The following is a 12,417-nucleotide window of genomic DNA, read 5'->3' as shown; positions in this document are numbered from 1 at the left end:
TTAAAAAGAAGAAAAATTACTTATCCAATATTCTTTTGATGGTTATTTGGGTTATTTCCTGATTGAGGCTAGAGGCCATTATGTATAAAGTTGTATGAACATTCTTGCACATATATTTGTATGAACATATATTTTTATTTATCTTAAGTACCTTGGAGTGGAACAGGAATAGGGTAGATGTATGTTTCCGTTTACAGAAAACTGTCAAACAATTTTCCAAAGTGGTTGTGCCATGTTATACTCCAACTAGCACTCTGTGGAAATCACCACATCCTCCCAACATTTGGTATTGCCGGCATTGTGGTGGGAGCATAATGGTATCTGGTGTTTTCGTTTGCATTTCCCTGATAACTAATGAGACTGATCATCTTTTCACTTCTCTCAAAGTAACTAATGAAACTTTTGTCCCCTTTTCTGTTGACTTGTCTCCTTTTGTCTTACTGATTTGAGTTCTTAATATATTTTTTATATATGTCTTTTGTTGAATAAATTACAGGACCTTCATACAATGGATTACTCTAGAGTAATCAAAGTCAATTAACTATTGCTATATACAGTTACATGTATAAACTCACAGACATAATATTGAGAAAAAGAAGCTTTCAAAAAAGAGTACATACTGTGTAACTCCATTTGCATAAAGCTCAAAACTAGGCAAAAACCAATGTACTATATTAAAAGTCAAGTGAGTGGTCCCTATAGGACATTGGGTAATGACTAGGAAGGGGGCATATGGGGATCCCTGGGTATCCTGGTAACATTCTATTTCTTCAACGGTATACAGGTTACACAGGTGAGTTCACTTGTGAAAATCTATTGATATGCCACATTGCAGTTTGTGCACTTTTCTGAATGTTACATCTGAGCAAACTATTTTAAAAAAAGGAAAATTGAATGAGTTCTTGAAAAAAATCTGTTAATTATCACATGATATTTGTTAGCAGATTCTCTATATATGATGTATTTCTAACTTACTGTATTAAGGTGGGGGTTTTTGTATTAAATGCTTTCCTTGTTCATACTTTATATTGTAAGCCTAAAAATTTCATTCATAGGTCAATAACAGCTTAACTTTTCCTTTGCTCTGGACTGCAGACATCTTGGCAAATAACACAATCTGAGTTCCCAAGGGCTATACCGATTTTAAAATCTGCTCCTTCCCCATCAATCCCATAATGCTGAGTACAATGCTCATACAATGAAATGCCACAGCTAACACCGCTCTAGCTGTCCCCTTAGGAATTCATTGTAAAAGGGTTTCACTGTACTTTGTAAAGGAATTTGGAATCCTTCATGATGAAATGTTCTATATAAAGAAGGTAATATAATGGACTTGGCTTTCAACTTATTTCATTTAAGCCTTAACAGAAACGTGAATCCACTATATTAGCATCATAAACCAATAGGTGCTATATAAATGCTGAATAGAAATATTCTGGGTGAATTAAATTGTGAATATAGCCATGTATTGGCTAAGTGCTTTACCAAGTAGTATGCAAATACTGATTAATAATGCAATTATACTCAATTAAAATAATAATAATAATAATGTTACATTCTTCTATATTCTCCCAATTCTCTGAGCACCCATTGACTTAGTTATTTTGTGTGTGTCTGCCACCTAAATCTCAAGCCTAATGCAAACTCACATAAGATGTCCCTTTGGAAGGAAACAGTCTTCCTCATGGGTTGGTACCAAACAAAAACTTCAGCAAGTGTATGTCAAGGGGGCGGGTAAAGGAAGTCCCTCTAACACATGTGATTGACATGCTTTTAAAAAGTCCATAATATTCGAAAAAATACTCCCAGGTCCTGTGTAATACTGCCCAGAGTTACTTTTATACTTCTTAGCATTTCTTTGGAGATCAGATTCTCCAGTGCTTCCAACATTATAATCAACAGGCATTAGTCATGTCATTGAACAGTTGCTATGCTTCACCCCAAAGACAGTGATGACCAGAAATGCCTGATGCAACCCCTACATGAAGTTTAAAAAGTTACTGGAGGCCGGGTGCAGTGGCTCATGCCTGTAATCCCAGCACTTTGGGAGGCCGAGGTGGGTGGATCATGAGGTCAGGAGACCGAGACCATCCTGGCTAACATGGTGAAACCCTGTCTCTACTAAAAATAACAAAAAATTAGCCGGGCGTGGTGGCAGGCACCTGTAGTCCCAGCTACTTAGGAGGCTGAGGCAGGAGAATGGCGTGAACCCGGGAGGCGGAGCTTGCAGTGAGCTGAGATCGCACCACTGAACTCTAGCCTGGGTGACAGAGTGAGACTCCGTCTCAAAAAAAAAAAAAAAAAAAAAAAAAAAGTTACTGGAATGCTTTTGATGAAAGGTGTGTTAACATGAATCATTATCATCATCATCATTGTTCTTTTAAAAATTTCATCTTTCAAGACTGATAGATGATTCCTACTTTTATAGGAGCTGCATTTTAAAAATGTTTTGGGTTTTTATTTTTGTATTTGTGAGTCTAGATTTACAGAGAAATGTATTTATGGAAAAATGTGTTAAATCTACAGCTATTAGTTTTGCAGGTATGTCAGATGAAGTACTCAACTTGATGGGTGAAAAATGGAATTTCTATCTCAGCCCCTCGTTTACTGTGCCTTACTGTGATGGGACAGGGCACAGCAGGGTCTGGTTAGAAATCAATTTTCTTGCAGTTCTAGCCCTCCGTACAAAATAATATAAATCACCAATCCTGTTGCAGAAAGTTTCAAATTTCACTTTGAATGGTCACAAATTTGAAAATGAAGAGAAGAGGGACTGCTAGACTGGAGAGGCTGCTAAAGAGAGGATGGTGACCAGCTGTTGACAGTGTCACTGAAGATGGGGCCCGGCTTAACTGAATCAGGAAGGGTGAGGGTTTATATTCCTGAAAGGAGTTGCAATGAAACATGCAAGTCCCTCATCTCAAGGAAAGCATAGAATGAACCCTATTCTTGTCTCTATTCCTTTCAGTTGCAACATCACAGATATTCTGTGCACAAAGATTCTTATCTTAAGAGTAGTCCAGCTGGGTGCAGTGGCTCACGCCTGTAATCCCAGCACTTTGGGAGGCCGAGGTGGGTGGATCACCTGAGGTCAGGAGTTCAAGACCAGCCTGGCCAATGTGGTGAAACCCCGTCTCTACTAAAAATACAAAAATTAGCCAGGCGTTGTGGCACATGCCTGTAATGCCAGCTACTCAGGAGGCTGAGGCAGGAGAAGCACTTGAACCCAGGAGGTGGAGGTTGCAGTGAGCCGAGATCATGCCATTGCACTCCAGCCTAGGTGACAGAGTGAGACTCTGTTTCAAAAAAAAAAAAAGTCCAGAGGGTTTCAAAGCTCTTGTAGCTGTGGCACACTTTGTTCCAGGAACCTTTAACATGAAACCTCAAAGAAAAAACAAAAGCCCCAGGATCCTCTCAGGCCTCCTTTCCTTCTCCAGCCCTCCGCAGGGGCCCTCCCAGCCTGTTGTCACTGCTCTATTCTTGTGGAATGAAGATCCACAAGGTGAGGCCATTGTTAGACTCCCAAAATCTTCAGTGAGCTTCATGAAGCAGATGGGATCTGAACCAGGACTCTGTCCTGGGGGATGAGGGGGGACAACTTCAGTCACATCAAAAAGAAAGGAATGAAACACAGGGAATGAGGTTCCTACAAAGTCACTGGAGGGGCCAGAGGAATGAGTCATGGTGTCACTAGGCTAGATGATTGGCTTCAAGGTCACACCACAGCAGCTATGATGAAGAGGTCAGGAAACTACCAGACACTGAACTGCCTCCACTCTGGCTGCTGCCACAGTCACCCTATACCCAAGAAATTGTTAGAGACCAGCTGCTGCCAATAGTGCTTGCTCGTCAGGCAGCACTGCTGCAGGAAGATGGTCTCTGCTTCTCTCTTTCTAATCTTTATGCAAGGGCACCTCACTGCAGAATCTAAATCACATCCAGAACCATAGTCTAGGAGTCTGAGAGTCTAGCTGTCAGCCTTCCAGCTCCATGAGAGGAGACAGAACTAGGCGGATCTCAGTGGATCTGGCACAGAACAATTGGGGAAGAGGCAATGCTTGTGAAGAGCCTGAGCGAAAGTGGTGTCAAAGCAAACTGGAGGTAAATTCTGGAAGTGGAGAGCTTTAGTCCTGCTGTGAAATCAACAAAAAACGCCAGCAGCCTTCAATGGATAAATGGAAGGCATAGAATCTCCTTCCATAGAAAAGTTAAAGAATGAGGCCAGGTACAGTGGCTCACACCTGTAATCCTAGCACTTTGGGAGGCCAAGATGGGAGGATCACTTGAGGCCATGAGTTCAGTACTAGCCTGGGAAACATAGCAAAACCTTGTTTCTACACTGAAAAAAATATTACCAGGCGTAGTGGCAGGCACCTGTAATCTCAGCTACTTGAGAGGTTGAGGCAGGAAGATTCCTTGAGCTAGAAGTTTGAGGCTGCAGTGAGTTATGATCACGCCACTGCACTCCAGCCTGGGCGATGGAGCAAGGCCGTGTCTCAAAACAAAAAAAAAAAAAAAAAAAAGAAAAAAAAAGGAAAGAAACGAAAAATTAAAGAATAGCTCAAGCCATCATTTTTAGGATCATTTAAGATGAAGTCTTTGATTTCTTTCCTATTTTTGTAACATAAGAAACTTACGTTCATTGTAAAAATACTAGAAAATGCATTCACTCAAAAAGAAAAATAAAAACCACCCATAATCCCACCATCCAGGGATAATTACAGTATTGGTGACTCTCCTTCCTTCCAGATATTCCAGGGTTATTTTACTATGATATCATTGTTTGAAACTTTTTAAAAATTATGAACAATGTCATCCAGTGGCATTGTCAATGTTAACAGCCACATTGTTGACAGCATTCTGTTACAGAGCTGTCTCATACTTTAATAAAATATTTGAAGTCCTCATTTTGTTGGACATGCCAATATGTTAGATTAACAGTGATGGAATGGATAGAAAAAGCAATATTGCAGAGGAGGTTTGAATTGGGAGGTGCTTAAAGCTAAAGTATTAATGACATGGGAGGATGCAGGAAAACTCACAATCCGTTGAAGCTGGAAGGAACTTAGAGATCATCCTCGTCCACTTCCTCATTTAAGGGATGAGGGCAACTGCAGCCACATCACACTCTCTTTATCCCAACCTCTCCAGTCCTCATTCTTCATATTTCTTTATTCTGTCCTCAGCCATGTGTATGATTCTTATTAAAACTCCAATCTAAACAGCAACTCACAGAAAATATGACTTAAAGAATAAGAACAACAAAAAATCCAAGTTGTAATAATTCCATTCCATTCATTCCTTTCACCTAGCATTTATTGAGAGACTGCTCTGTGGCTGATACAGTGTTATGAGGGAGGGGTTTAAAAATCCAACACAGAGCCGGACGCGGTGGCTCACGCCTGTAATCCCAGCACGTTGGGAGGCTGAGGCAGGCGGATCACAAGGTCAGGAGATCGAGACCATCCTGGCGAACATGGTGAAACTCCGTCTCTACTAAAAAAAAAATACAAAATATTAGCCGGGCATGGTCCAGGTGCCTGTGGTCCCAGCTACTCGGGAGGCTGAGGCAGGAGAATGGTGTGAATCCTGAGGTGGAGCTTGCAGTGAGCCAAGATCGCACCACTGCACTCCAGCCTGGGCGACAGTGAGACTCCGTCTCAAAAAAAAAAAAGAAAAAATCCAACACAGACCCAACCCTCCACACACTCACTATCTTACAAAGGAGATGAGAAGAAGTCTTTCAGTCACATTGAGGCACCTGCTTTTCCTATATGTAGGAATGGCCCTGGGACCCAGACAATTTCTTCCACAATTTTTTCCTTCTTGGGTTTTGGTTGTAAAAAAGCAGGAAAGTGAGAAAGGAGGGTGTATGGTTTTATATCTTCCAGTACAAGAACATTTAAGACATGATCTCTAATATTTTTCTTGTCTAGACATCCCCATCTTTTTATTTTTTAATAAAGCAAAAGACAGTTGTCCCTTGTGGTTTGTAGCAAGAGTTCATTATCCGAGGAATGCTTGGCTTTTAAATGGTGTTAACACTGAAATCCTCTTCTCTTCTCTTTTCCTAGTTAGGATTTCCTCATCTTGATCCTCTCTCCTCACATATTGATCACACATTGCATGCTTCAAAGTGTTCACTGAATCATTCTACTTTTTCCAAGAGAATAGCTAACTCTTAACATGCTGCAGGTTTCCAATTACACTTCCTTTGCCTTAAAAAATGTCTTGAAAGAGTAAATCTGCCCATAAAGAAACCACTCGGACCAACAAGCCTTTGTACACATTCTCCCAAATGGAGCTGGACTGTAAGCAGGGAAGATGTAGCAATAGCATCCACACACTGTCTGGGGTTCCTGGACCCATTTATCAACTGGTCCCATTTGAATGGAAACAAAGCCTCCCCCCGTCACTCCCTCACACTTGACTTGCACCTTCTGAGGTCTCAGCCACATGCATCTGAAGCTGTCTGGGGATTATCCATTCTACGAAAGGTTTCAGATCTGGTCATTTTACTCTGTTGTTCTTGTATTCCTTCTGTTTGACAATTTGTAGCTTTTAATTTGGGGGACAGAGTAATAGCTCTTAAGCAGATGGTTGTAATTGGTTCCCAGGGGTGTACTTGGGGAGGGAGGTTGGATGGGACTCTCACCAAGGTTCTAGGATTCTGTGACTCACTCGGCTTGATTCCAGGCCAGAAGTGAGGTTGCTGATTGCTTCTAACCTGTTCTTCGGCAAGTAGTAAATGTCAATTGATCTTTCTTCATGTGGAGGGGATGATATCCATATAAGAGAACATGAAAAATTGTACGTGTTAAAATGCATTCACAGCAGCCAAACCCATGCGTGCTTAGAATTAAGTTGTTGCATCCAGTCCATTTGTCATTCTTTTTATGTCCAAGTTTTAGTAACAGAATGTTTTGAAATAGTTTACATTTCTCTTGGGACATCTTCCCTAACTAAATGTCATACTAGTGTTAGGCTGGCATTATTTGGATTGCTCAATGCTTATTATTTCCAACAAGATTTAGGCCATTTCTGCAAGCAGAACTCTGCATTGAAGATAATAGGCTTTTTCCTGCCTGTCCATAAGGAGAAAAATTATTAGATCAGTGGGAATTTTACAGAGTACATTATTGAATTCTTGGACATTAAAAACTTCAGTTATTTGGAACACACACATGACAGAAACAAACTGCAACTGACACTCAAAAGCACATCTGATGAAAATGTTAAGGTTGATGTTTTTCTTAATATTATCTTATGTAACGTCTAGTGTTCTCTAAGGAAATTATATTTATTAGGCCTTTCTTTTTTCTTCTAAACTCTTTTATTGTACTCCAAAATATCTTTATTTTCTGGTTATGAAGTAGTAGATCTTCACTGTAGAAAATTTGAAAACATATGGAAAAGTATAAAGACTATTTTTAAAGTACCTATGATTCTTCAATCTTGGGGTCTTATTTATTTATTTATTTATTTATTTATTTATTTATTTATTTAGAGACATAGTCTTGCTCTGTTGCCCAGGCTGGAGTGCAATGGTGCGATCTCAGCTCACTGCAACCTCTGCCTCTTGGGTTCAAGCAATTCTCCTGGCTCAGCCTCCCATGTAGCTGGGATTACAGATGCGTGCCACCACGCCCAGCTAATTTTTGTGTTTTTAGTGGAGACTGGACTGGGTTTCACCATGTTGGCCAGGCTGGTCTTGAACTCCTGACCTCATGATCCACCCACCTCAGCCTCCCAAAGTGCTGGGATTACAGGCATGAGCCACCGCGCCTGGCCAGGGTCTTTATTTTTACAAAGATGTCAACAGTGAACATTATTTGAAATCTTATTAAACGTTAAACACTTTTTTCTGAATTAAAGATTTCCAGATTTAAACCCTGATTCATTCTTCTTCTAAGGATCTTGCTCTAGTGTCAAAGCTCCCTGATGCCACACTTCAAATGAAGCTTAGTTCTAGAATGACTCCTTTTCAGATAAGTGGACAATAAGTTATGGGCAAAGGTTTAGCCTGGTTCATCTCACCGGGGTCTTGGTGAAACCGCTATTTCCTTTTTAATGTAATATTCTGTGAATAAAATCAAGATTAGAACAATGCTTGCAATTAAAGGGATTACTCAGTACTAATAAGATAATTAGAAAATGAAGTATCAGCCCCAGCTGCAAGGAAGTATGGGGATGTGAGTATTTTGAGTAGGATACATTGCTGCTCTAGGTAAAATGATGTTACTGAAATGGAAGGTGAAAAGGGAGTAATAACTAGTAGGCTGCTAGCTGTGCCTGCCACAGAGATACTCACAGAGCCACTCAGAACAATTCTGGGACACTAACGTAAGACTTCTAGCCACACATCCCATGAGTTTTGAGCTACAGAGGAGTTATTATGCCCACTTTTCCAGATAAAGCCTGAAACCAAGTCAATAAGACAGTTCTGTTTTAGAATTGTTCAACACAGGTAGTGAAAGATAAAGTAATAGCTTCACAGAGCACATGGAATTTTACTGAACCAAATCATGTAGATGTATTTATGGCTGAATTTACCTTCTATCTTCAGTAGGCTTTTAAAAGCCAAGTCTCTGGAAGCAAATTCTTTCCAGATACAACTATCCTAAGATAGTTGTATCCATGTCAAGAAATGTTTGTTCTATGACGGGTGCGATGGCTCACACCTGTAATCCCAGCACTTTGGCAAAAGGATTGCTTGAGCCCAGGAGTTCAAAACTAGCCCAGGCAATGTAGCAAGACCTCATCTGTACAAAAAAATTTAAAAACTAGGCAGCTTGAGTGGCCAAGGAAAGATGGGTCAAAGTCAAGAGTGGTGGTCATGGTCTTGGAGCTGGCAAGACGGATGATAGGACAAGAAAAAGAAATATGAATCTCCTATACCAGCTAGAGTGACGAAGAAGAAGAAAACAAAGAGACCAGATGCTGCCAGCAAACTGCCACTGATGACACTTCACACTCTGTGCCAGTTAAAATTATTGAAAGTTAGAGAGAATTAAATACTGTGTTCTCATGTAGGAAGAATTCATTAGAAATCAGGAACAAATGAAACTATTAGAAGGAAAGCAAGACGAGGAAAGATCAAAAGTAGATATCTGAGGGGACCCCGATGTCAGTAGGAACCTTGGAAGAGATTATTGATGACAATCATGCCATCACGTCTACATCTGTGGGCTCAGAGCATTCTTGTAGACAAGGATCTGCTGGAACCTGGCTGCTCGGTCCTGCTCATCCACAAGGTGCATGCTGTGATATGGGTGCTGATGGATGACACGGATACCCTAGTCACAATGATGAAGGTGGAAAAGACCCCCCAGGAGACTTATGTTGATATTGGGGGGTTGGACAGCCAAATTCAGGAAATTAAGGAAATCATTCTGAATATTATGAAGAGATGAGTATAAAGCCCCCTAAGGGGGTCATTCACTGTGGTCCACCTGGCACAGGTAAAACCTTGTTAGCCAAAGCAGTGGCAAACCACACCTTAGCCACTTTCTTGCAAGTGATCAGCTCTGAATTTATTCAGAAATACCTACATGATGGGCCCAAACTCATATGGGAATTGTTTCTAGTTGCTGAAAAATATGCACCTTCCATCATGTTTATTGATGAAATTGATGCTATTAGGACAAAAAGATGTGACTCAAATTCTGGTAGTGAGAGAGAAATTCAGTGAATAATGTTGGAAATGTTGAACCAGTTGGATGGATTTGATTCAAGGGGAGATGTGAAAGTTATCACATCCACAAGCCGAATAGAAACTTTGGGTCTAGCACTTATCAGACCAGGCTACATTGACAGGAAGCTCGAGTTCTCCCTGCCTGATGAAAAGACTAAGAAGCACATCTTTCAGATGCACACAAGCAGCATGACACTGGCCAATGATGTAAACCTGGAACGACTTGACACTTGACATCAAGGCAATCTGCACAGAAGCTAGTCTGATGGCCTTAAAAGAACATGGAATGAAAGTAACAAATGAAAACTTCAAAAAATCTCAAGAAAATGTTCTTTATAAAGAACAGGAAGACACCCCCAAGGGGCTCTGTCTCTAGTGAACCACAGTTGCCATCAGGAAAATGGCTGGGAGATTTCCCAAGCCCTCAAAGGGATGGGGTTCGGGGAGTTGCCCAGAGGAATTCGTGTTCCAGTTTATTTTTATTAGCAACACATCCTGTGAGTCTTTTGGAGTATGATGTGTAAGATGTCCATTGGGCCGCCTTCGCCTGTCGGTCACTGTGCAACACTCCGCTTCCCAATAAAGTGTGCTTTTTCTTTCTCTCTCTCTACACGCACACAAGAACTAAAAACCAGAAATGTTTGTTCTAGAACCAGTAGTTTTTCATATAAGCAATTGCTAAGCTGAAAAATATGCCCTGCCTAACAAACATCAGGTAGGAAAAAATAAACCTATTTATTTAATTCAACAGATTTTTGTTTCGGTGTGACTTAGTACCATAGGTTTGTGTATAGCAATGACTTTAATCTTCTAAGACATCATTGATGTAATGCACTTCAAATATGTGTTGATGCCAAAATTATCTATAAATCTAAATTTCTATGAGTTTTTCTTAGGCTTTTATCTTCCCATTCCAATGTGAAAGTAAAGGCATTCTCTGGCTAATATTCACAACCTTAACCCAACTCTAGGTTGAAGAACTAATTCTTCATAACTTTCCCATTCTTCACCTACTGTCTCCATTTATCACATCCATCCACTCACACTAGCCTATGGATTGGGTGAAGTTTAGAAGCATAAAGGAGATATTATTTGGAACAAGGTGTTGTTTTATTGCAGTCTTACCCTTTCCTGCTCTTTTCTTCAAGTGAGTGACTAATTCCTCGGAATTTCTAAGATTTGGGTTTAAAACTACACTGTCTCTAGGCTGTACCTATTATTGAATGAGATAACTACCCTTGCAGAGGTGCGTAGATACGTTTTGATGGTAAAGCACATTCATTTGCAACCACTGCTACACAGAATGAAGGAAATGCAACTGCTATCCTCCTGGGAGAAGCCACTTAGGCAAGAAAATAAATAAGAGGATTTTGATTATATTTGGAACTCTTAAGCTTGTGCTCAGGGAGGCTCCATCTTTAAACTCTTGTCGTTTCATGTTTACACAAAAATTATAATGGAAAAAATAGGCTCATAGTTCTCTCTGCAAGCATTGCATGTTTTAAAAATGTATCCATGTTTTATTGGGGTAATACCAGCCACAATTTACACATGTTACTGCATCTTATTGTATGAGACAATAAATGAAAAGGGCTCAGCATGGTCTCTGGCACGGTGTGGACCAGGAGAAATGTCCTTTTTCTTCCATTATCCCTCTTTTGCATGTATCTTATTGCCCCTACTTCTTGTTAGAAGTTATTCTGAAGAGAATGCAGAATTCCAGGTATCTGAGCCAGATACAGCTGTCAGAGCCAACGAACGTAGCACTCTGCCATTGGACAAATTCTCCTACTTCCCACTATTTTCTGTGCACATCATGTCTCTTCATTGGTGAGTGCAAAGAATCCATGTTCAAACTGCCTGCTCTTCCCCTACCTGCCACAATTAATTCAGCAAACGGAGTATCGGTCTAGTTGGGGGAGAGATGTGCACATGGATAATAACAATATTATTATTACTAAATAATATTATTTAATAACAATACTGTGTGCCAGGCACCAGGTGCAAAGACTATAATAACTGTTACTACTATATTTATTGAGCACTTATATGCCAAACATTGTGCTAAATGTTTTTACACATGGCAGAGAATTATTCACTAAATGGGCCCAAAGAAGTAGGCTTCAATCTAGAAACTTCTTAATTTATCTCCTTCAAACACAGTCTATCAGAAATTGGACAATATTAGATGCCTATCTCTCCCAGTCACTTTCAGTTATTAAAACAGTCCTGGCCAGGCTTTGTGGCTCATGCCTGTAATCCCAGCACTTTGGGAGGCTGAGGCATGAGGATTACTTGAGCCCAGGAGTTTGAGGCTGCAGTGAGCTAAGATTATGCTACTGCACTTCAGCCTGGATGACAGAATGATACCCAGCCTCTACAAATAAAAATAAAACAGTCCTAATCGCAGACATGATAAGGTCCAATTCATCCTAAAACAAAACTTCAGGCTCGTATCCAGTTTAGATCTGCCTGAGTCCCTGACGGCTTCCCAGTTGCCATCTGTAATCCCCATGAAGACCAGCTGCGCCTGACTTCCATGAGCCACTCCTATACCTGTTTAATAGTCTCCTGTCTTTATTTGAGCAAGCTGGCAACCTTACAACCCACTAGTCAATCCCTGACTAGAAGAAGACGGACAGTACATTCTCAGCAGAGATTTTGAAAAAGAGACACTTTGGCTATTTCCACCTCCACCCTGGTCACCACCCTGTAATCCTGTC

The 12,417-nt window shown here is 40.5% G+C and overlaps 1 pseudogene; it reads left to right on the top strand.

The window, feature by feature from the left end:
- The first annotated feature begins 8,823 nt into the window (after window positions 1-8,823).
- Window positions 8,824-10,070, top strand: LOC100434532 (26S proteasome regulatory subunit 4-like; annotated as a pseudogene).
- Window positions 10,071-12,417: the final 2,347 nt, after the last annotated feature.

The sequence above is a fragment of the Pongo abelii genome, chromosome 6 (assembly GCF_028885655.2).
Source record: "Pongo abelii isolate AG06213 chromosome 6, NHGRI_mPonAbe1-v2.0_pri, whole genome shotgun sequence".
Classification (NCBI taxonomy): Eukaryota; Metazoa; Chordata; class Mammalia; order Primates; family Hominidae; genus Pongo; species Pongo abelii.
Note: the sequence above shows the minus strand (reverse complement) of the source record. Positions and strands in the feature narration are given on the sequence as shown.